Below are 21,451 nucleotides of genomic sequence, written 5' to 3'. Positions count from 1 at the left end.
GTTAGGAAATGGAAAAACTTGGAAAAAATTATATTAAGTGAAGTAAGCCAGGCCCAAAGAAACATAGGTCCCATGGTTTCCCTTATTTGCAATGACTGTTATGTGTCTGAGACAAGCAGAAATGGTCAGGTAAGTTGATGTTATATGAAATGAACCCCAAGGTAAGTATTCAAATGTTTTTTTCTTTCTTGTGATTGTTTCTAACATATTTATAAGATGATTTCTTTGTTGCTTTGTATGTCCCTCCCGCACGGTACAACCCCTGTTTTCACTCTATTTGATGTTGGTATAAATTGTGAAGGGGAAGGGAAAAAACAAATCGTTTAAATAGGAATACAGTTGGCCCCATTGCAACAGTGAGATGTACAAGTCGCTATTTTGAAAAACAAATTTTACAAATTTGGTGGGGGTGACAGAGGGGGGGTGGGAATGGGAAGGGATGGGAAGGAGAAATAAAGGAGGAGGCAACAATGCTTGATAAGAAATGTACTCATTACAATGCCCATGTAATTGTCACCCCTGTGTGTAGTATTTTCATAATAAAAAAGTAGGAAAAAAAGAATTACTAAAATGAAGAAATTAAAAAATTCTGAAAATAAATATGTGGAAATAATTTTTTTCTCAAAATAAGAAAAGTTATAAAATAGTTGCAGTCCTTTTGACAAGTAGAATTCAGGTCCAAGAGCAATAAATAAAACATAGAAAGATAGAATGCTACAATCACACTCCAAATAGTACTCCAAATAATACTACTGTATTATTACAGTAGTCACAAGTAACCATGTACCAAATCATAATAACCATATATAACAGAGCAGGAAATATATAAAGTAATGGGCGAAATGCACATGCACAATTAATCGGTACACATAGCATCCAAACCTGTGTGAGACAGGTAAAGCAGGCAATTAATTAATTCATTAATTATCTAAAGGACATAAAATAAGAATGCATACTACATACAATACACAGATAATAGAAAAGATCATTTCTTCTTAAGCATTCACAGAACTTTCTGAAGAATTGATGCTATATCTTATCTTCAGAAAATTACACTTGGTTTCAAAATGAAAACATTACAAATAACATTACATGATAACAGTACAATGAAACTAGAAGCTAAATCACAAGCCACAAACAAAACAAAAAGACTCTTCTGACTGAAAATGTAAAAGCTTGTAGTAAACAAATCTAAAAACATACAGGAAAATGATAAATTCCTGAAAAATAGTGTGGAAACTATATATTCAAATCTTTTTACCCTTATGGCAATGGTCAGAGGAAAATTCAGGTACTAAACTCCAACACTGATACTAGTGAGAAGTGATTGAGCTAATGAGGGTGGAAAAAAAAAAGAATATATAGCTGGCGCTGGTGGCTCACGCCTGTAAACCTAGCTACTTAGGAGGCTGAGATCTGAGGAGAGTGGTTCAAAGCCAGTCCGGGCAAGAAAGTCAGTGAGACTCTTGTCTCCAATAAACTAATATAAAGCCAGAAATGGCGCTGTGGCTCAAGTGGTAGAACGCTAGACTTGAGCTGAAGAGTTCATGGGCATCACGCAGGCCCAGGTTCAAGCTCCACGACTGACAAAAATATATATATATATGGTTGAAATCAATTGTTGCTATGTATAAAAATAGAACAATTAAACCTGGTGAAATTGTATTAAGGAGGAGAAGCTGGGAAAGGGAATGTGATAGAGGGATAAAATTAATTGGAACACATTGTATACATGTGTGGAAATGGCACAATAAAATCTCCCCTTAGCTAATGAATACTAATAAATAATGAAATAAATAAAATAATGGAAAATAATTAAATCCCATGTTAGTAAGAGAAAAACAAAGCAAACCAAAAGAAAGGACATATCACTGAGTGTATATCCAATGGAAATGAAATCAATATATGAAATAGATGCCTGTATGTCTAAATTTAATGCAACACTATTCACAATAGCCAGGGTACAAAAATCAACTAAAATGTCTATCTCCAATTGAATGAGGAAAATGGGGCAAACACATGCAGTGCAATATGGTTCATCCATAAAAAGAATGACGTTTTGTCATTTGTGGAACATGATTGCAAATGGAGAAATATTAAGTGAAATAAGCCAAGCACATGAAGACAAATACTGTATGTTCACATTCACATGTGCAAACAAAGAAATATTGATTTCATAAAAGTAGAAAACAAAGGGGCTGAGGGTTTAGTCCAGTGGAAGGGCGACCGCCTGGCGCGCGCAAGACCCTGGGTTTGGTCCTCAGCCCTGGGGAAAAAAAGTAGAAAACAAAGTGGTTTGTAGAAACTAGGAGAGTTTGGGGAGATAGAGTTTGATACCTAACAGGTAACAAAATATAGGAGTAATCTCTAGTGTTCTCTAGCACAATATAGTGACTACAGTTTACAACAATTTATTATATGTTTATATAATATAGAATATATAATTTCATATAAAAAGCTAGAAGAGAACAGTTTGAAGTTTTCCAATTCAAGCAAATGATAAAAAATTAAAGTGACAAAATGCTAATTATCCTGATCTAATCATTACACATTGCGACCATGTGCCACAAATATATATATTGTGTGTCAATTAAGCTTTAAAAAGATTAACATAGAAATTATAGTGCTGTAGTACAGAAAGAGGTTAGGTTAAACTAACAATCTAGATTCTATATTGTTTAAAAATTCAAAGACTAGATAAAGCACCAATTAATTTAATGAAAGGAAAAAAGCATACAAATTAAAAATAAGAACTAACTTTTGATAAATAGAAAAAGTTGTAAGAATCTACTTTGCAAATCAATTTGAAAGTAAGATTAAATGAATAATTTCCTAAGAAAATATAGTTTTTGAAAATTGACCCAATAGAAACAGCAATCTTGGCCATGCCAATTTCCATAATTAACATAGAAAATGTTCTTAGGAAATGACTCCTCATAAACCATCTAGCTCAGATGGTTTCACAAAGCTCAGATGGTTTCACAGAGCAATCTCTCCCAAGTTCTAGGGACCAAAGAGTCCTAATGAGATAGGCATTTAAAATGAAGGAAATTTTCCAAATTCTTTTTATGAGGGAGTATAACACTGTTTCCATAAAAAATTATTGGACCAATATCACTTGTGAATTTGAATACAAAATCTCTAAACTGTTAGTAAACAGAGCCCAAACCTATATCATATTACATTTAAAAATCATATGCTATTGCTTCTTCATTCTGTAGCGTATTTAAGTTCTTTATCAGTTAAAAAAGAGGTGAGAAGCTTAGCTTTATCTCATTGATTTACCTATAGTTGTTGTTTTCTTAAGTTTCAGGTACCGGTGTCTGATGGAGAGTGAAAATGTTTTTCCAGACCTCAATATATGACTCTAGCACTATCTACTCATCTAAAGATAGGACTAAATGTTAACTTTGGCTTTAGATTTCCACAACAACCTTCAAAATATGATAACAAACTAATTTCCACTGTTCTTAATAGTCTGTTCATGTTGAGTATAAAATTAGACAAAATGATAGAAAGTGAAGTCACACAACATTCACTTCTCTCTGTTGCTTAGTAGTTGACTTATACTCAGGAAGTAAAAGCGAGTGGCTTTGAGCAAACACTGACTATGAAATGCGCAGTGCCAGGAAGACTGAGGGTCAGCCTTTATCCCTTGGGATGAAGGTTCATTTCTGCTAACTGCCTCCTCTAGTGGGCAGGATGTTCCTCCCCTATACTCTTGGATTTATCATTCAATCATGTCTGCAGTGTTAGGATCATTTTGTTCCCAGATTTTTGTGGGTCTGAAATCACTTTCTGGCAGTTTTAATTGTCTGGAAGTATGCTTAACTAATTTTTACTAGTGTGCAAGCAGATGCAAAGTCTAGACCCCTTGTTCCTGTTAGGACATCCTCTGAGGACTTGCTCTTTGCAATTAGTCATACTAAAAGATAGGATTTGCTTGGAATCTAAAATTGTGCCCTGACCTGTTCCCTTTGCAGTCCCTTCCCAGCTTCTTCTATTTCTTAACTGGTTTCTTAGATTAGTGATTCCTTAACTAGTCTTTTATAAATCTGTTATCCTCTCATAATCTGCTTGTGTGGAACTCAATCTAAAATACTACCTCCACCTAAAATTTAATGATTTAAAATTTTGGAAAACTCCACTGGTTTTCTAGAAATAGTAATTCTTTAAAAACTCATTCAAAGAGCAGGCATTACAGCTACTTTGAATAGCTAATTGTGGGAGACAGAATGAGTCATTGGGTCATGATGTCCATCAAGAAAGAATTAATCTCACTATGATACCATTCTTTACACATATAAATAGATGTGAGTGTGGGACAATGGAACACTATACCAGGTTTTGTCAAGGACAGAAGCAGAACAAAGAGAAGGTGAATGTGTACAGAAAGAGCTAATTAATGAGCTCTTTGAAAAAAATCCAACAAGAGAAAAATATGAGTAGGTAGGAGAGAATAATGAAATCATTTTCATTTCTTCTAGATTTTCCATTACCTTTTGTCTCATTCCATTTCAGAAGAGGCATCTTTTTATAGTGTTTCTATGGCATAAATCTAGAGGAAAAAGGAGAAATAAATTGGTACTTTACAAAATACTTTAAAATACTGAAAAGCAGCCAAAAGAAGTTGACCCAATTATACATTTTTAAGAATGTACTGAGACTTTAACCTCTGGGGATACAGAAAACAAAACACTAACCTAAATGCTCATAGGGGCAATAGCCACTTAAATACAGAAGAAAAACATGTACCATGACTATTCAGAAACAAAATATCAGAAGGATGGGTAAGGCACACCACCCTGTTGGAATGAACATATTCAAGCTTTCATAAGGGCAAGGAATGGGTCCTCCTTGCCCATAATAGAAACATTGTAAGTACTTATTGAATGGATTGTATTTAATTATGTTAAAGTATTTCTGATCTCTTTATAAAATATGACATATAAAGTAGGTACTCAAAAATGCTCACTGAATAAAGTATAAATATCACAACTAGACACAAACTATGTAAGTTCACTCCTGGGAATAATGAAAAGAAATGCTTTACATCATGACTGCTATGGAAAAATTGAGATGCATGGATCAGATTAGCTCAATTTAGAGAAAATAAAACCTAATCTCTCTCAAAATTTACAGAATTTAATTGTCTTCTTTTCAGTCTTGCATTTAAAAATGACAAGATATTGACTTTTTAATCCATCTTCTCACCTCTTATCTCCCTTCTCATTTAGTCTAAATACCTAATAGTTACAAGAAATGTTATTGTAACCTAAAATAATAAATGTTTGGAAATTTAAAAGAATTTTAAATGATGATAGAAATAATATAATTACATTGGTATCTTTAGGACTAAGTGAAATTGCTTTCAAAAATATGACAAACGTATAAAAGGGTAGAAAAGAAAGCTTTTTAGTATAGAGTTTCTAATCTGGCCTGTACATCATATCTAAGAGATGGAGGAGAGTCCATAAAGACACTATACGTGTCCAAATCAGGAAAGAATTTGTCAGTTTATTAACATTATGGTCACATTTTCTTCAGCTGTATAATGTACTTTGTAGAGAATAGAATTCAATGTCAAAGGATACCTTCTCAAGCTCAGTAAGGAATATTATAATGATAAAATCATCTCTCTGATTATCATTTACTATTCCCATTTTAAAAATAAGGAAACTGAATTGAATAATATTGGGTAATTTATTATTCATAGAAAAGTGACAAATGGAGAGAGGAAGGGTTTGAAATAGAACTAAGTGACTTGAGGTATGGGTGGGATTGAGGCAGATGGAAAGAATGATAGAAGAAGTGAAATTTATTATGATAAATTAAAAGCCCTTTGTAAAACTAAAGATAATTTTCAGACCTCTATTGTTAAGCCATAATACTGAAAATAGCTTGGTATTTGCACAAAAATAGGTTTGAGGACCCACAGATCAGAACATTAACTGAATCCACAGACCTATTTGATTAGAGCCAAAAACATAGGCTGGAAGAAAAATAGCCTCTTCAACAAATGATGCTGGCAAAACTGGATATCCACATGCAGAAAACTGAAACTTGATTCTCATATATCACCTTGCACCAGCATCAATTCAAAATGGATCAAAGACCTCAAAGTAAGACTGGAAACAATGAAACTTTTAAAGGGAGAGGTAGAGGAGACACTAGGACTCCTAAATAGAAATCCAGATACAAAAAAACAAAGAAAGATTTGATAAATGGGATGACATCAAACTTAAAATTTTTTGTACAACAAAGGGGACATAGCTGACAAGCTAAATAGAAACTTCACAGAATGGAAGATTTTTTTTACCACCTATACATCAGACAAGGGCCTAATATACAGAATATACTTATAGCTCATCAAAATTATAATTCATCAAAATTATTATAATGAATTATTATAATATAATTATTATAATTATAATTACAATGAATTATTGTAATTCATCAAAATTAAACTCTAAAAGAAGCAAAACTCCAATTAATAAATGGGCTAATGATTTAAAAACTTCTCACAAGAAGAAGTAAAAATGACCAATAGACATGTGAAGAAATCCTCAACATCTTTGGCCATAATGGAACTGCAAATCCAAACAACACATATTTCACCTTACCTAGTTTGCGACAGCCATCATCAAGAGAATAAATAACAATTGCTGGCAAGGATGCAGCTAAAACGAGACCCTAATCCACTGTTGGTGGGACTGTAAGCTTGTTCAACCACTCTGGAAAGAAGTATGGAGGTTCCTCAAAAACGTACTCGATGACTCAGCAATACCACTCCTGGGCATTTATCCAAAAGAATACAAACAAGACTACAGTAAAGCCACTAGCACAACCATGTTAATTGCAGTGCTATTCACCATAGCCAAGATGTAGAATCAGCTCATCAGCTCAAATGCCCCTCAATGGATGAATGTATCAAGAAAATGTGATACACATTGAATTTTACTCATCTATTAGAGAGAAACATAGTATACAATTCATAAGAAAATAGAAGGACTCAGAAAAAATTATAGTAACTGAAATAATCCAGACTCAGAGAAACAAAAGTTGCCTGGTGTCTCTCATTTGTGTTAGCTAGTATATGTCTACAATGTTCAACAAGAAATGTTCTCATTGCCTTACTCATTTAACTGTAACATCTCTGTACAGCATCTTTACAATAAAAAATTAAAAATCTGTAAGTAAACACACTGGGTGATATGCAAGTTGTTACAAATAAATTTGCTGAAGTGTAGTAGACTCTATGGAGAATTCAAATAGTATAATATTTTAGAAAGACTAGGTCAAAACCCAACAAAATCAACAACAGGAAATGGGTACATCCAAGAGAAGGGGTGGAGCTAAGGGGAGAGGGGTAGAAGAATTAAGGGATGAAGGGGAATAATGCAATAAAAAATTCATTGTATATGCTACAAAATTAAGAAAATTAAGGGAAAGGGTGGGTTTGAGGGAGTTGAGAATGTTGAAGGGGTGACACTGATCAAGATACATTGTATTCATAAACTGCTTTGCTATGTAGCACCTCCTTTGTCAACTACTTAAGTATAGTTTTAAAAATAAGTAAATGAAATAAAAAAATAAAAATAATACTTAGCTGGGTACTGGTGGCTCACATATGTAAAACAGCTACTCAGGTGGCTGAAATCAGAATTGCAGATCGTTTCCAACCAGGGCAGGGAAGTTCATGAGACTCTCCTCCCCAATTAACCATCAAAAACTCACTAATAGAAAATAGACTCAGTAATAGAAAAAAAAACCTGAGAGTCAGTGGAAGTTATTTGAAGTCGAACAGAAAAGTCTGGCCTCACTTATTTTTCATTCATTAAAAAAAATTTAATGTGATTGATTTTCAGCTTTGCCAAATGTGGTGTACATATGTTTGCTATTAATTGTATTTTCAAGTTATATTTCATGTTATTATGATGATTGAACTACAAGAGCTCTTTTTAGTGTATGAACTAATGTTCATTCAATCCAAATGTATAAGATATTTTTAAAAGCAAAGTTGCATTTGTCCAGTGAAGGGAGAAATAACATACTGGCTCTCAGTACCTGAAGAGTATGGACACCAGGACCCTTTGTGGATACCCAATTCCACAGATGTCCAAGTGCTTTACAAAATGACATAATATCTACATAGATCCTACACACATTCTACCATATGCTTAAAGTCATCTATAGATTACTTATAATACCAAACACTATGTAAATTATATGTAAATATATGTTTTGCTATAATGTTTAGGGGATAATGAATGACAAGTCTGCAAATGTTCAATACAAGTATACAGTTTTGTGTATTTTTATGAGGCAAGATGTTGAGGCTAGTGATCCTCTTATCTCAGCCTCTGGGTGGTAGGATTATAGATACTTGACTTCCATTTTCAGCTTCAGATACAATGTGTGTGTGTGTGTGTGTGTGTGTGTGTGTGCATGTCCTAGGTGCTATCCCTGAGCAAGGCAATCACTGTACCCCATAAACCATAACTTGCCTTCTGGTCTTTTGATGGTTAACTGGAGATAAGAGTCTCTGACTTTCCTGGCCAGGCTGGCTTCAAACCACAATTCTTAGATCTCAGCTTCCTGACTGAGTAGCTAGGATTAAAGGCTTGAGGCACCAACATCCAGCTTCAGATACAATTTTGTTCAGTTTTGTTGTTGTTGTTATTGTTGTTGTTGTTTTTGTCTGTCGTGGGCCTTGAATTCTGAGCCTGGGTGCTCTCCCTCAGCTCTTCAGCTCAATGTGAGCGCTCTACCACTTGAGCCACAGTGCCACTTCCAGTTTGTGGAGTGGTTAATTGGAGATAAGAGTCTCATGGACTTTCCTGCCTGGGCTGGCTTTGAACCATGATCCTCAGATCTCAGCCTCCTGAGTAGCTAGGATTACAGATGTTGTGCCAACAGTGCCGATTCAAGAATGGGTGCTCTCCCTCAGCTCTTCAGCTCAATGTGAGCGCTCTACCACTTGAGCCACAGTGCCACTTCCAGTTTGTGGAGTGGTTAATTGGAGATAAGAGTCTCATGGACTTTCCTGCCTGGGCTGGCTTTGAACCATGATCCTCAGATCTCAGCCTCCTGAGTAGCTAGGATTACAGGCATGAGCCACCAGCGCCCAGACTATTGTTCAGGTTTTTTAAGCAATATTTTCAACAGTTGATTAAAGGTGACATGGAAGGTCAACTTGTACATAAATGTGTTTAACCCTCAGTTATCCATTTGTTGATTCTTGCAAACACCACCTTTTCAGATAGGGCAGGACCAATGGCTTCTGCTTCTGTGGAGAAAATTCTCAACCTGACATCTCTACATAGTTTTGTTTAATGGTGTGTTTCTCCTTTAAGAATGCCTTGGATATATCATGTTTCTTCTCCTCCCCCTTATCCTTTTTTTCATTCTATTTTCTTTTTTTCCTGGCAAAAAGCCAGCATTGAGAATTGTAATTCTCTAAAAGAAGTCAAGCATGTTAACTGAACTCTTCAAGAAGGAAATAATTAGTTCTAGTAACAATTTTCATTAAATGAGAAGGGATGATGTTGACTATTTAAGAGAAGAAAATTTAAATAATAGAGTTTGTTATAAAGCTCTTAGACTTTACAATAGACTTAAAATGCCACCCAACATGGCCAAGATATTTGAGCAGGAGCAGAAATCATAAACCCTGGGAAAATATAAAAATGTTACAGCTTTTTCTCATTTTTACAATGGTAATCAGATGTATCACCAGGGTTGACTTGGAAAAATTCATTATGTGCAATTATTTTTGTGCCAGATATGAGGATTGAGCTCAGGGCCTAGGCACTGTCACTGAGCTGTTTGCTCAAGGCTAGCACTCTGGCACTTGAGCCACAGCATCACTTCTGTTTGCGACTGTTGCAAAAGTAATAACTGATCAAAATGAGAACTTTCCCTTCAAAAATACAGAGTGACTATGAAATATTGAAATAGTAATAAGTGATAATCCTTTATTAAACCTCTATGCTAAGTCCTGACATGATAGCTTGCAATTGGTTCTCTTTAAATTTCATAATGGAAGACACTGGGATTTATCATGATCAGAAAAGATTTCCAGATGATGTGGTGGTCATGTTAGGAACATCACAGACAATTCTAGATCTATCAGATAAAATAATCTCTACTTATGAATACCCATGGCCATCATAGATAAAATTGTTCCTAGTACTTAACCTGAACATGCCAGCATTCAGTTAAATCTTAGGATTTCATCCACATGATTCCATTACCTACTTCTCACAGTGTTTAAGCATTCAGTAAGATTTGAAAGAGGATAAAATCACCACTAAAACTACAAAGCCACTGGAAAATAATTCCTTCCTTGGATATTTCCCTTGTCTCTGTCTAGAGGCTAAAATTTTGAAATTGTAATTAATAAGCCAAAGCCAATTCAGCGTAGCAGATACCAGCCAATGATCACAATGGCAATTCAATCTTTCTTGGCAAAACAGGAGACAGGTTATAGTTTCTTTATGCCTAATATGACTCTTGGATTATTTTTCTTTCAAAGAAAATGAATTTTATTACATATCTTTTACCTAATAAGCTATGGCTTCTCAAGTAACTTTTTAGTTCTTATTTTCTCTCTTTTCACCATACCCCATTTGAAAGAAAATTAAACTTGATAATTTCAATGTAATCATTAAGAGGAAACTAGGTTTTTAATATGAATTTTTTTCCAGTACCAGTATCAACCCCAGGGCCTGACACATGCTAGGCAGGTTCTCTCTATAACTGAGCTACATTCTCAGCCAAAGCCTTTATTTTTTAACATTCTCTTTGTCACATACTTGGTATTTGCTACAAAAAGGAATGGCAAAGATATCCTTAAAGGAATGTCAAAGATATCCTTCCTGCCTTAAATGCTAATCTTTTAATTCCTAAATGATAAATTGCCCAATTTTGAGTCCATTACTTTCTCCACTATATACTCCCTTTCTCCCTGCTACACATATCTTTTTTCATGAAAAAATGAAAAACCTCATTAGATAGGTCTAGAGCGCAACTATCTCTTTAAGCACTTTTACACCAGTGACCTTTGTTAGTGTCATAAGAGATTAGCCTGTAGGTAGCCAGGGAAACCTCTTTTTCAACATCTCATTTATGTCTTCTGGTCCCTGCTTTCTTCACATGGACAGAGCTCAACATCCATTTTCCTAGCACCTCATTCCACATTCCGGCATAGTCTGTGTTTGAATGACAGCTGAGAGTGTCTGGAAGCATGACAAAGCACTGCCATATGGAAAGATTTATATTTATGTGGGCACCTCTTTGAGTTGAACTCATTATTGTGCAGCCTGAAGGACAAGAACTTAACAAGACAGTAACATGTTGACTATGGAAATTCCATCATCCTTAATAGGCCAATTGTTCCCTCAATCTCCCCATCTACTGAGGATATCTGGTCTAAGCTTGCTCCTGAGTGATTTAGGGCAAGTTCCTTGACTGCTCTAAGCTATCATTCTGTTATTTGGATTTTGGTTTGAGGGCTCAAAAACAGACTCTATCACATCAGATTTAATTTTTTAATTCATTTTAAAATTTTAAAAATTTGTCTTAAACTTAAAATTCCAGAATACAAAGAATTCTGTTTAGCCTTTATATTTTCTATCATTTTGTTCCTCCCTATCTTCTCTCCTGCCACACTTTTCTCCTGACCCTTTCTCTGTCACTTACCATTTTCTGAATTCTTTGTCACTATGCAAACATCATATAGTGTACTTACACAAACCTAAATGGTACAGCCTATTGTACAACTGAGCTATTGGTCGAACATTGCCTGAAATATAATTATATGGTGCATGAATGTGTATGATGGACATGATGATTTTACATAAATTTGTAGCATGCTGAGCCACTCTTTGCTAGCTTTAATGAAGTCAAGTAATGTGATATAAGCTAGCAAAAGGAGCAGGCCATATGGTAAGCAATTGAGGATGACTTCTGGCTGAAAGCCAGCAAGAAGCTGAAACTCATCTCAAAGCCTGAATTCAGTAAGTGAATGTTACCAGCAACCATCACAGCATGAAAGGGCACCCTTCCCCTGTTAAAGTTCAGATGAACAGCCCTGTATAACACTTGATTTGTAGTCTTGTGATTCCTTGAAGCAGAAGACTTACCTGAGCCACAGAAACTGCAAGACAATCAACATGTGCATTTAAAAAAAATTAAAACCTTCTCTTTTTTTTTCCGGTCGTGGGGCTTGAACTCTGGGCCTGGGTGATGTCTCTCAGCTCTTCAGCTCGAGGTTAGTACTCTACCACTTGAGCCACAGTGTCACTTCTAGCGTTCTGGTGGTTTATTGGAAATAAGAGTCTCATGGACTTTCCTGCCTGGGCTGGCTGTGAACCGTGATACTCAGATCTCAGCCTCCTGAGTAGCTAGGATTACAGGTGTGAACCATGGATGCCTGGCTATTTTATTATCTTTAAGTCATTGTACAAAGAGGTTCCCATTCCACATGTCAGTTTATGAGTATAATGCATCTAGAGCAACATTACCTCCTTCATTGTAAAACTTGTTTTCCATCTTTCTTTTTCATTTTTCATTATTATTTTCAAGTAGATATACAAAGGAGTTACCATTTAATAAAGCACTTTACGAATACAATGCATCTTCAATGTCAACCCCTTCAACATTTTAACCAATCCCTCCCAATCACCCTTTTCCTCACCCACTGACTTTCTGGCAATTTGTTCTATAGTTACACAAACAAATATATCATTATACTTTTTTACTTTTTAGTGTAGTACAAGTTTCCTCAAGTCATGATGCCCCTATTAGACTTTGTAGTGAATATTTCTAGAGAAAATCTTTGTACTGTGATTAATTGTCTCATGTTTCAGTTTGTGGGATGGTGCCAGGAAGTGCTAGCAAGTGGACTACATGGATTTAGGACTCTGGTATATCTCTAGAGTTATCTGGGAGATACCTTCAAATTATATCTTGATTCCCCATTAGAATTTGAATCTTGCCTTTCATTTGCACACACATTCAATGTTGTCATCTTTGGTTTCTCCATCTGTTGGCTATCTTCTATTTTATTTTTTTAAATTTGATTGTAAATGGGATGTACAGAGAAGTTAGTTCCATAAGTCAGGTAATGAGTAATTTCTAATAGCAGTGTCACCCCCTCCCTCATTCTCTCCCAGTTTTCCTCCTCCCAACCTCTGTCCCAAATTATGTAGCTCATTTCTGACATAGTGTCATTTAGTTAGTATCACTGCTGATGATTGGTTCATCCTTTGTCCAACTGTTTTAGTGCTCCCCCTTTCCCTCCCAAGATCAGAACAACTTACACACATGACACAGGATACAGAAATCAAAAATAACGACAAAATGGAATATAGCAAAGGAAAAGAAAAACGAAGGACTGAAAACAGTACAATAAAAACCTCTAGTTTCCATTTCTTGGAGTTCATTTCAATAAGTATCATTTTATATGACCATATGCACATAGCCATTGAGCTCTTGTGTCCTCCTTTGGTCTCACTGTGTGAATGTTTAGAGTACTGTTTGGTTACTCAGGTCTGAGTGCAGTTTTTTTTTTATCTTTTAATACCATTGGGTTTACTTGCAGATTTATAGGCACATTCTAATTATTAAGAATGAGAGGGCTGGGAAGGTGGCTCAGTGGTAGAGCGCTTGCCTTGCACAACTGAGTCCCTTGCCTTGCACAACTGAGTCCCTGGGTTGGATTCCTCAGCACCACATAAGCAAAAAGAAAAAAGCCAGAAGTGGTGCTGTAGCTCAAGTGGTAGAGTGCTAGCCTTGAGTTGAAGAGCTGAGGGACAACACCCAGGCCCAGAGTTCAGGCCCCATGACCGGACCCAAAAAAAAAAAAAGAATGAGAGAAACTGGGCTGGGAAGGTGGCTCAGTGTAGAGTGCTTGCTTTGCATGCGTGAGGCCTTGGGTTCGATTCCTCAGCACCATATAAGCAGAAAAAGCTAGAAATGGCACTGTGGTTCAAGTGGTAGAGCACTAGCCTTGAGCTGAAGCACTGAGGGACAGTGCCCAGGCCCAGAGTTCAGGCCCCAGGACTGACAAAAAAGAAAAAGGAAAAATGAAAAAAAAAAAGAGAGTATGCTTCTTTGAGTCTGATTTACTTTGCTTATCTACCAAAGAGTTTATACTTTCGCTTCAAACAGGAGAGAAAACTAAATGGGAATTTTATTTACAGCTGGTTAATTTTGTGCCTTAGCAATCAGTTGAGTTTTGGTACTTTTTCTTCCAGAGAGCAATCTTTTCCTAAGGTCCTCTCTCAAAATGGATGAATGAGTTCAATCAAATGAAGAAACGGAGGGAGGAAGTTTCAGGAACAAATTCACAATGCAAAAAACTCCATGATGAGAGGGTTCATGATATGAAATTAAGGCAGTAGTACAATAAAACTAGGAAGGTAAATGGAGTCACATGGAATAAAATCATTATAGAGTATGTTCAGGATTTAGCTTTTCAACCTAAGAACAATGAAAACCTACTCAAGGGTTTTAGGTGTGTGGAAGAGTAAGCAAGATCAAAGTAGCCTTTAGAAAAGATGAATCTGGTTAAAATGAATGACCATATCATAAATGCACAAAAGGTTGCATGAAGCAGTTTAGTGGAGATTATGATAGCCTGGGTTAGTATGATAACAAAGAAAACAGAGAAGAATTAGAGATAACTGGAAATAAATTCTCTTATTTTTTATTGTCAAGGTGATGTACAGAGGGATTATAGTTACATAAGTAAGGTATTAAGTACATTTCTTGTCAAACTTGTTGCCCCTTACTTCATTTATCTCCCACTTTCCTTCCTTCCCCCCTCAACACCCTCCCCCCGAGTTGTACAGATTATTTCCAACAACAACAAAGAAAAACCTCTTAGGTCCATATCTTGGGGTTCATTTTATTTAGCATCATCTTATAAGGTCATATGTACATAGCTATTGAAGTATTCTGCTCATAAAGTTATTGGCCATCACTGTTTCTTTGATGTTTTATATCCCTCATTTGAGAAATATTTTCTAATTTAATTTTTAGTTACCTGGAGAATTTCCTGTGTTCAGAAAGAATGGAAGGTTGAGAAAATATATATATGAAAATTCATGGAACTCTTAAGTTTTCTCCAATGTTATAACTTTTCCTTTTAAACTAAGGTCACTCAATTGATTTGTACATTATCTGACTATTTGCAAAGCTAGGAATCTCTTTCAGAATCTTTGCAGGTAAGTTTGATGGGTACTGTAGAAGAATGAGCTAAGAAGTGTTTCATGTTAAACACTGATGTCCAGCAACTGTACTGATTGGTGCTCCTGATGTGAGCTTTAAGTGATTCTCCATTTTCCGGCTCATTAGAAGGGGCAGCTTATAGCAGTAGTCCCCTTCAAGGGTGGCAAGAATCAATGGGATTGGTAAGGTATCAATGATATAATGATGAACAAGTAGGAAAGAGTCATCTCCACAATTAAGACAATCGTATAATTTTCTTTTTTTTTTGTCGGTCGTGGGGCTTGAACTCTGGGCCTGGGCATTGTCCCTCAGCACTTCAACTCAAGGCGAGCGCTCTACCACTTGAGCTACAGCGCCACTAATCGTATAATTTTCTCTTCCCTCTCAGAGAGCTCAAAATCTGAACTCCTTATTTCAGACCACAACAGAAAGAATAGTCTCTTTACTCCTTGTGATTGAAATCATGTTATAGAGAAGGTAACTTTCTCTTTTTTTCCCCTGACTTTTATAGATAATGTCTTCTGGGAACCCCTAAAATCTCACATGTATGACATCCCCCCTCAGGTTATAACAGAGAAACATGGTCATCTCTTTCATGCCTTTCAAGCCCCGCAACCCCTAAAGACAGACAAACATGAACACACACACACACACACACACACACACACACACACACATACACACACACACACACAGACTTTAGTTTACTGGTGATTCACTCCAGTAGGAAGTGAGGAAAAGCAAAAATGTCTTCAGGCCGCCATCTTCCCAGATTCCTTCCTCTGGGTAGATTGAGCTTATTTATTTTTTTTCTCTTTCACCTATATTAAATTTTTCCTGAAGGTAGGAATATTAGGCAGATTTCTCTAGTTAAATTGTGTCATGAGGGCCATGCCATCCAATACCAGTGGATATTTCTTTAAAATAGTAATCACATTATTTAACATTATTCATAATTAGTAAGTGGATAAGCAAAGCAAAAGCACATACCTTGGAACTAGCCACTAAAAAATATAGTCACATTAGCATCAGATATTGATTTTTCTTCTCTCAAGCTATTTGCCAAATTTATATTGATTAGTTTCTGTCCTAGAAAATCAAGATGCTATCAATCTGGTTCAAGTACTTAAAGAGGTCCTCAAGAAATATCTGTGAATCTTACAAAATAGAATGGGACCATGATAGACTAATCCATGTCTAGTTATTTAAGAAATGTAAATATGTTTACATTTCTTAACTGTGCATCATTTTCCTTATTAACTAATGTTACATAGATAATGAAGCTTCACTGATCTTAAATCATTCCCAAGGCTTTATAAGTTGGGATAGGGTCATAATAAAACATTGTAGAAGATGCTGGACCTACCTTAAGTATTGGATGTTCTAGCTCTTTGGTGATAAATAGAAACACACTTGAAGATGTATAGTTGAAAATATAAACTACTTATGCCAATAATTCTGCTGTGAATGCAATTGTCTCTCATTTTAAGCAAAAGTGGTTTGAAAAGAAGAAAATTAAACACTGCCATTCTTTGGATATAGAAGTAAGGAGTAAGACCACTCTAAATGAAGACAGAAAGAAGAGGGAGAATAATGATGAAATGAGGACAAAGGCGTGATTGCAAGATCAATTGGCTCAACCGTATTAGTGCTGAAAGTATATAGAGTATCACTACGTGTTAAGTAAGGAAAACTACTAAACTTCCTAAAGAAACATTCTATGGAAGAGCCAAAGGTCTATAAACTTGAATAGAAAGAATATACTTTTTCCTTCATCTTGCACCAATAAAATTTCATTTTATTTTCTACATCTGAATGAGACTAAAGAGGCTCAGGTGGCTCTGAGAACCTTGGAATTGAGATTATTATGTAGAAATGACAGCTAGAGAAATCTCAACCTGGGGTTCAGCTAAATTGGATTCTGCCTACAGGACCCCATATTATTTATCCTAACGGTTCCAAAATTCTCAGCTTCTCTGCAAATAGATGCTCCTTGAGATTACTTCCTGCTTATCAAACTGAGTCTTCCTATTAGTGGAAATGTTTTTCTAATAGTTACTGCTTCCATTTTAGTGTAGCTGGATTCAAAAATGGAAGGGGGTTTGTATAACCATGTTCAATTTCTGAAACACAGTGCTATAGCTCATGCACAGGTGTTTTAGGAGATGCCTTATGTGATTACTATTTGTCACGTTTAGAAATTTCTGCTATGTAACTGGACACCAATACTCTATTCTGAACATGGAAAGAGAAACTTTGGACTCACAATTCTACTTTTAAAGAGTTCTACTATGTCCCTCTTTAAACTAATCCCTAGGGGCTGGGAAGGTGGCTCAGTGGTAGAGTGCTTGCCTTGCATACACGAGGCCCTGGGTTTGATTCCTCAACACCACATAAGCAGAAAAAGCCAGAAGTGGCTCTGTGGCTCAAGTGGTAGAGCATTAGTTTTGAGCTGAAGAGCTGAGGGACAGCGCCCAGGCCCAGAGTTCAGGCCCCATGGCCAACAAAAAAATAAAATAAATTAAAAAATAAACTATTCCCAGCTATACAAGAAGAAAATTCATGGCATCAAAGAATGTGAGCCTTTTCATTGAACCAGGATTTCTAGGATTTTAGGAAAGTATATTTGTCAAAATAGATACATAAAAAATACATTAATAAATTGCAGGATGGGAAGGTTGCTCAATGGTAGAGCACTTGCCTTTCATGCATGAGGCCTTGGGTTTGATTCCTCAGCACCACATAAGCAAAAAGAAAAAAGCCGGAAGTGGCACTGTGGCTCAAGTGGTAAAGCGCTAGCCTTGAGCTGAAGAGCTGAGGGACAGCGCCCAGGCCCAGAGTTCAGGCCCCACAACTGGATCCCCCCCCAAAATAAATAAATTGCTAGCTTGTTTTATAATACTTATATATTTAGGTAGCTAGCTCATTGGACATAGTTTGTTCTCTTGATCCAGGCCTTACCCATGTTAAGAGTAGGTCTGCTTGTTACTAGTCTCTGGAGGAGAAAAGATTTTTTTTATTGGTATTGTAAAGGTGATGTACTGTGGTTACAATTACATAAGTCAAGTAAAGAGTACATTTTGTTTTAAGCAGTGTCACCTCTTCCCTCGTTTTCTCTGTTTTTTTTTCCTCCCAACCTTCCATCTGAAAAGTTGTATAGTTTGTTTTGATCTGTATCACTACTGTATTTGTTCACCCTTTATCCCACCATTTCTATGCCCCTTTTACCCTCCCCCAAACAGAAAAACATACATACAAGACAAAAATAATGCAGCGACAAAGGAAAAAAAAAGAGAAGCAAAATAACACAAAACTTCTTGATTCCATTTCTTAGAGTTCATTATGATAAACATCATTTTATATGATCATATGGAGCAGAAGATTTTACCCTTCCTGTTCCTTGCCTAGTTGCAGGACTGCTCCTCTCACATTTCACAACAAAGTTTTAACTGGAATCTAGCCTGGCTCTCCTGCTACTTAATTGGGGGACCTTAGCATGTCATTTGCTTTGAATCTGAGATTTTCCATCTGTGAAACAAGGAGGCTGGAAAAAATGAACTAACATTTCTGGTTAATTCTTCTAGCAATAATAAAGGGTAGATTTAGTTTAAAAGTTAGGCCCCTGGAAAATAGCTTTGCAGTGGAAGGGATTGGAGATCAGACTGTAGAAAATACAAGAGTTTAAAATTTCCCAGCTGCAGAGAATAGTCTTGCCGCTACCCTTTCTAGTCCTTCCATGTTCTGCATGATCTCTCTCTTTCTCTGTCTCTCTGTCTCTCTCTCCGTCTCTGTCTCTTTCTCTCTCTCTGTATGTGTGTGTGTGTGTGTGTGTGTGTGATGACACACCTCATTGAAAAATACATTTGGTCAGTTGTCCTATGCCTCATTCACATAAGGGAAATCAACAAGAGCATAGCCCAAGATATAAAAACCCCAAGTCAGTCACCTGACCACAGAGCAGCAGCCTTCAACATTCTATTTTTAGGTTTTTTTATTATTATTATAAAGGTAATATACAGAGTGATTATACCTATATGAGTCAGATAATGAATATATTCCTTTGTGAACAGTGGCACCTCTTCCCTGATTTTCTCCCAGGTTTTCCCTCCCGACCCCTTCCCCCACAAGTTGTATAGTTCATTTCAACATAGTGTCTAGTGCATATCGTTCACACTTTGTCCCTCCATTTCTGTGCTCCCCCTTGCCCTCCTCCAAACAGATAAACTTATATACAAGACAAAAAGTGCAGAAAACACCATTTTCATGTGAATAAAGTTCATAATTATTTTTCCTGGTTTGTGAATCCTAGTAGTTTTGGCCAACTGAAGGGCTGTAACATTTATTCATTCACTGCCCACTGTGAAAAGCAGAAGGGAAAATATACCAATAATATTTGCGAAGAGTAGACAACTATTGCTGGATTTTCAGGGCTTAACAGGACCATTAAATCCTTTGGAACCAGGGTTTCTGTGGGAAAAAGCAGATTAGATTCTCAGTATACTTTGATAGAATGAACATATGCAGTGGAGTTGCACTACATCTCACCATTTGTGAGTATGGACATGACTTTGATAACTCTAGTTACACCAGTTCCCATGTGAATGCTTAGATAAGAGCCTCTGCTCTCAACATTTCACCCAATTATTGACAGACATACATGGAGTTGGAGCAAGTGAATTTCTTAACAGTTCTTTGAATTTGCCATTCCAAGATGGCATTTTATTTTCTTCCAGAGCCCTTCTCATTCACTCCCTACATTGAGCCTACAGCCTCTGAAAGTGACAAACAGTATAGGCAGTTGTGCTAAGGAACCACATGTTCATTCCTAATTCCTCCAAGGTCAAAAGGGAAGAACACCCCTCTCCCTTCCTGTCATTCTTTAGTTTCTTTTCAGTTTTGTCTCTGGGATATCAAAGCAGAACCTCTCTCACATACACATAATAGGAAAGTAGAATTTCTTTCAGTAGGGCTCAGGCACAGATTTAAAGACAACATAATAAGCCTGTGAGCTGGTGGCTCATGCTTGAAATCCTAGCTACTCAGGAGGCCTCAGCCTCTGAGGATCATGGTTCAAAGCCAAACTGGGCAGAAAAGTTCATGAGACTCTTATCTACAATTAACCACCAGAAAACTGGAAGTGGGGCTGTGGCTCAAAGTGGTAGGCTGCTAGGCTTGAGCAAAAGAGCTGCTCAGGAACAGTGCTCAGGCCCTGAGTTCAAGCCCCATGATAGACAAAAACAAACAAACAAACAAACACAAAATAGTCTTTGATGCTGCCTTCAACATCCTTGTTGTTCCTCTGGTGCTGATATCTACAGACCTTTTCCATTCGAATGCCAGTCTGGAAGATGCCCATGAATTACTGCCTCGCTAACTTATCAGAGATAATAGATATGACAACTTAATTGAGATACAGAAAAACAGTGAAAAAATGAATGAGATACATAAATACCAAGAAAACAATGGACTATAGTGATTGCAAGTCATTTTCCAAGCATCTCTGAAGCTCATTTAGGTGCACCTTATCTGTGGAATATAGCTGTATATTTAGGCCTTAGTAACTGGTTCCTGAAAGTTTGGTAACTGAGAAAGGACATGGCTAATACTCACTGAGTACTTGATATGCCTAAATCAGGCTACACATTTCATTACATTATATTATTTATCCCTTTAAGTTGTAGATTATCAAAAAATTCTTTATAAGGCTAGACAGTAAAGTATATTCAACTTTGTGAACTATAATGTGTCTATCTTACTATTTCACTGAAAAAGAAAACTTTAAATGAATAGTTATGGCTGTGTTCCAATAAAACTTTATTTGCAAAAATAGTTGGCAGACAGAATTTGGCCCACAAAACAAAATTGCAAACCTCTACCTTATGGGCTCCATGAAGTTAACCCTGTCTGTCTGAATCATCCTTTAACAGACAAGGAGATTGAAGCACAAAGGGAGGCCAAGCAATTTGCTCAAGGTCTCAGTTATCAAGGAATGGGACTAGGGTTTGAACTTAAAGAGACTGATCCCAGAGCTTACACTTTTTGGTGCCAAGTCATTTCAGGTATTGGACAGTAAGCTGCAGATCACTGTTGCTTTAAAACTTAAAGTGAGCCCCTATCTGGAACAAGCATTTTGCATGGGCATAATGTTCCATTTATACACACACACACACACACACACACACACACACACACACACACACACACACACACACAC

Source organism: Dipodomys ordii, unplaced genomic scaffold (assembly GCF_000151885.1).
Source record: "Dipodomys ordii isolate 6190 unplaced genomic scaffold, Dord_2.0 Scaffold134, whole genome shotgun sequence".
Classification (NCBI taxonomy): Eukaryota; Metazoa; Chordata; class Mammalia; order Rodentia; family Heteromyidae; genus Dipodomys; species Dipodomys ordii.
Note: the sequence above shows the minus strand (reverse complement) of the source record.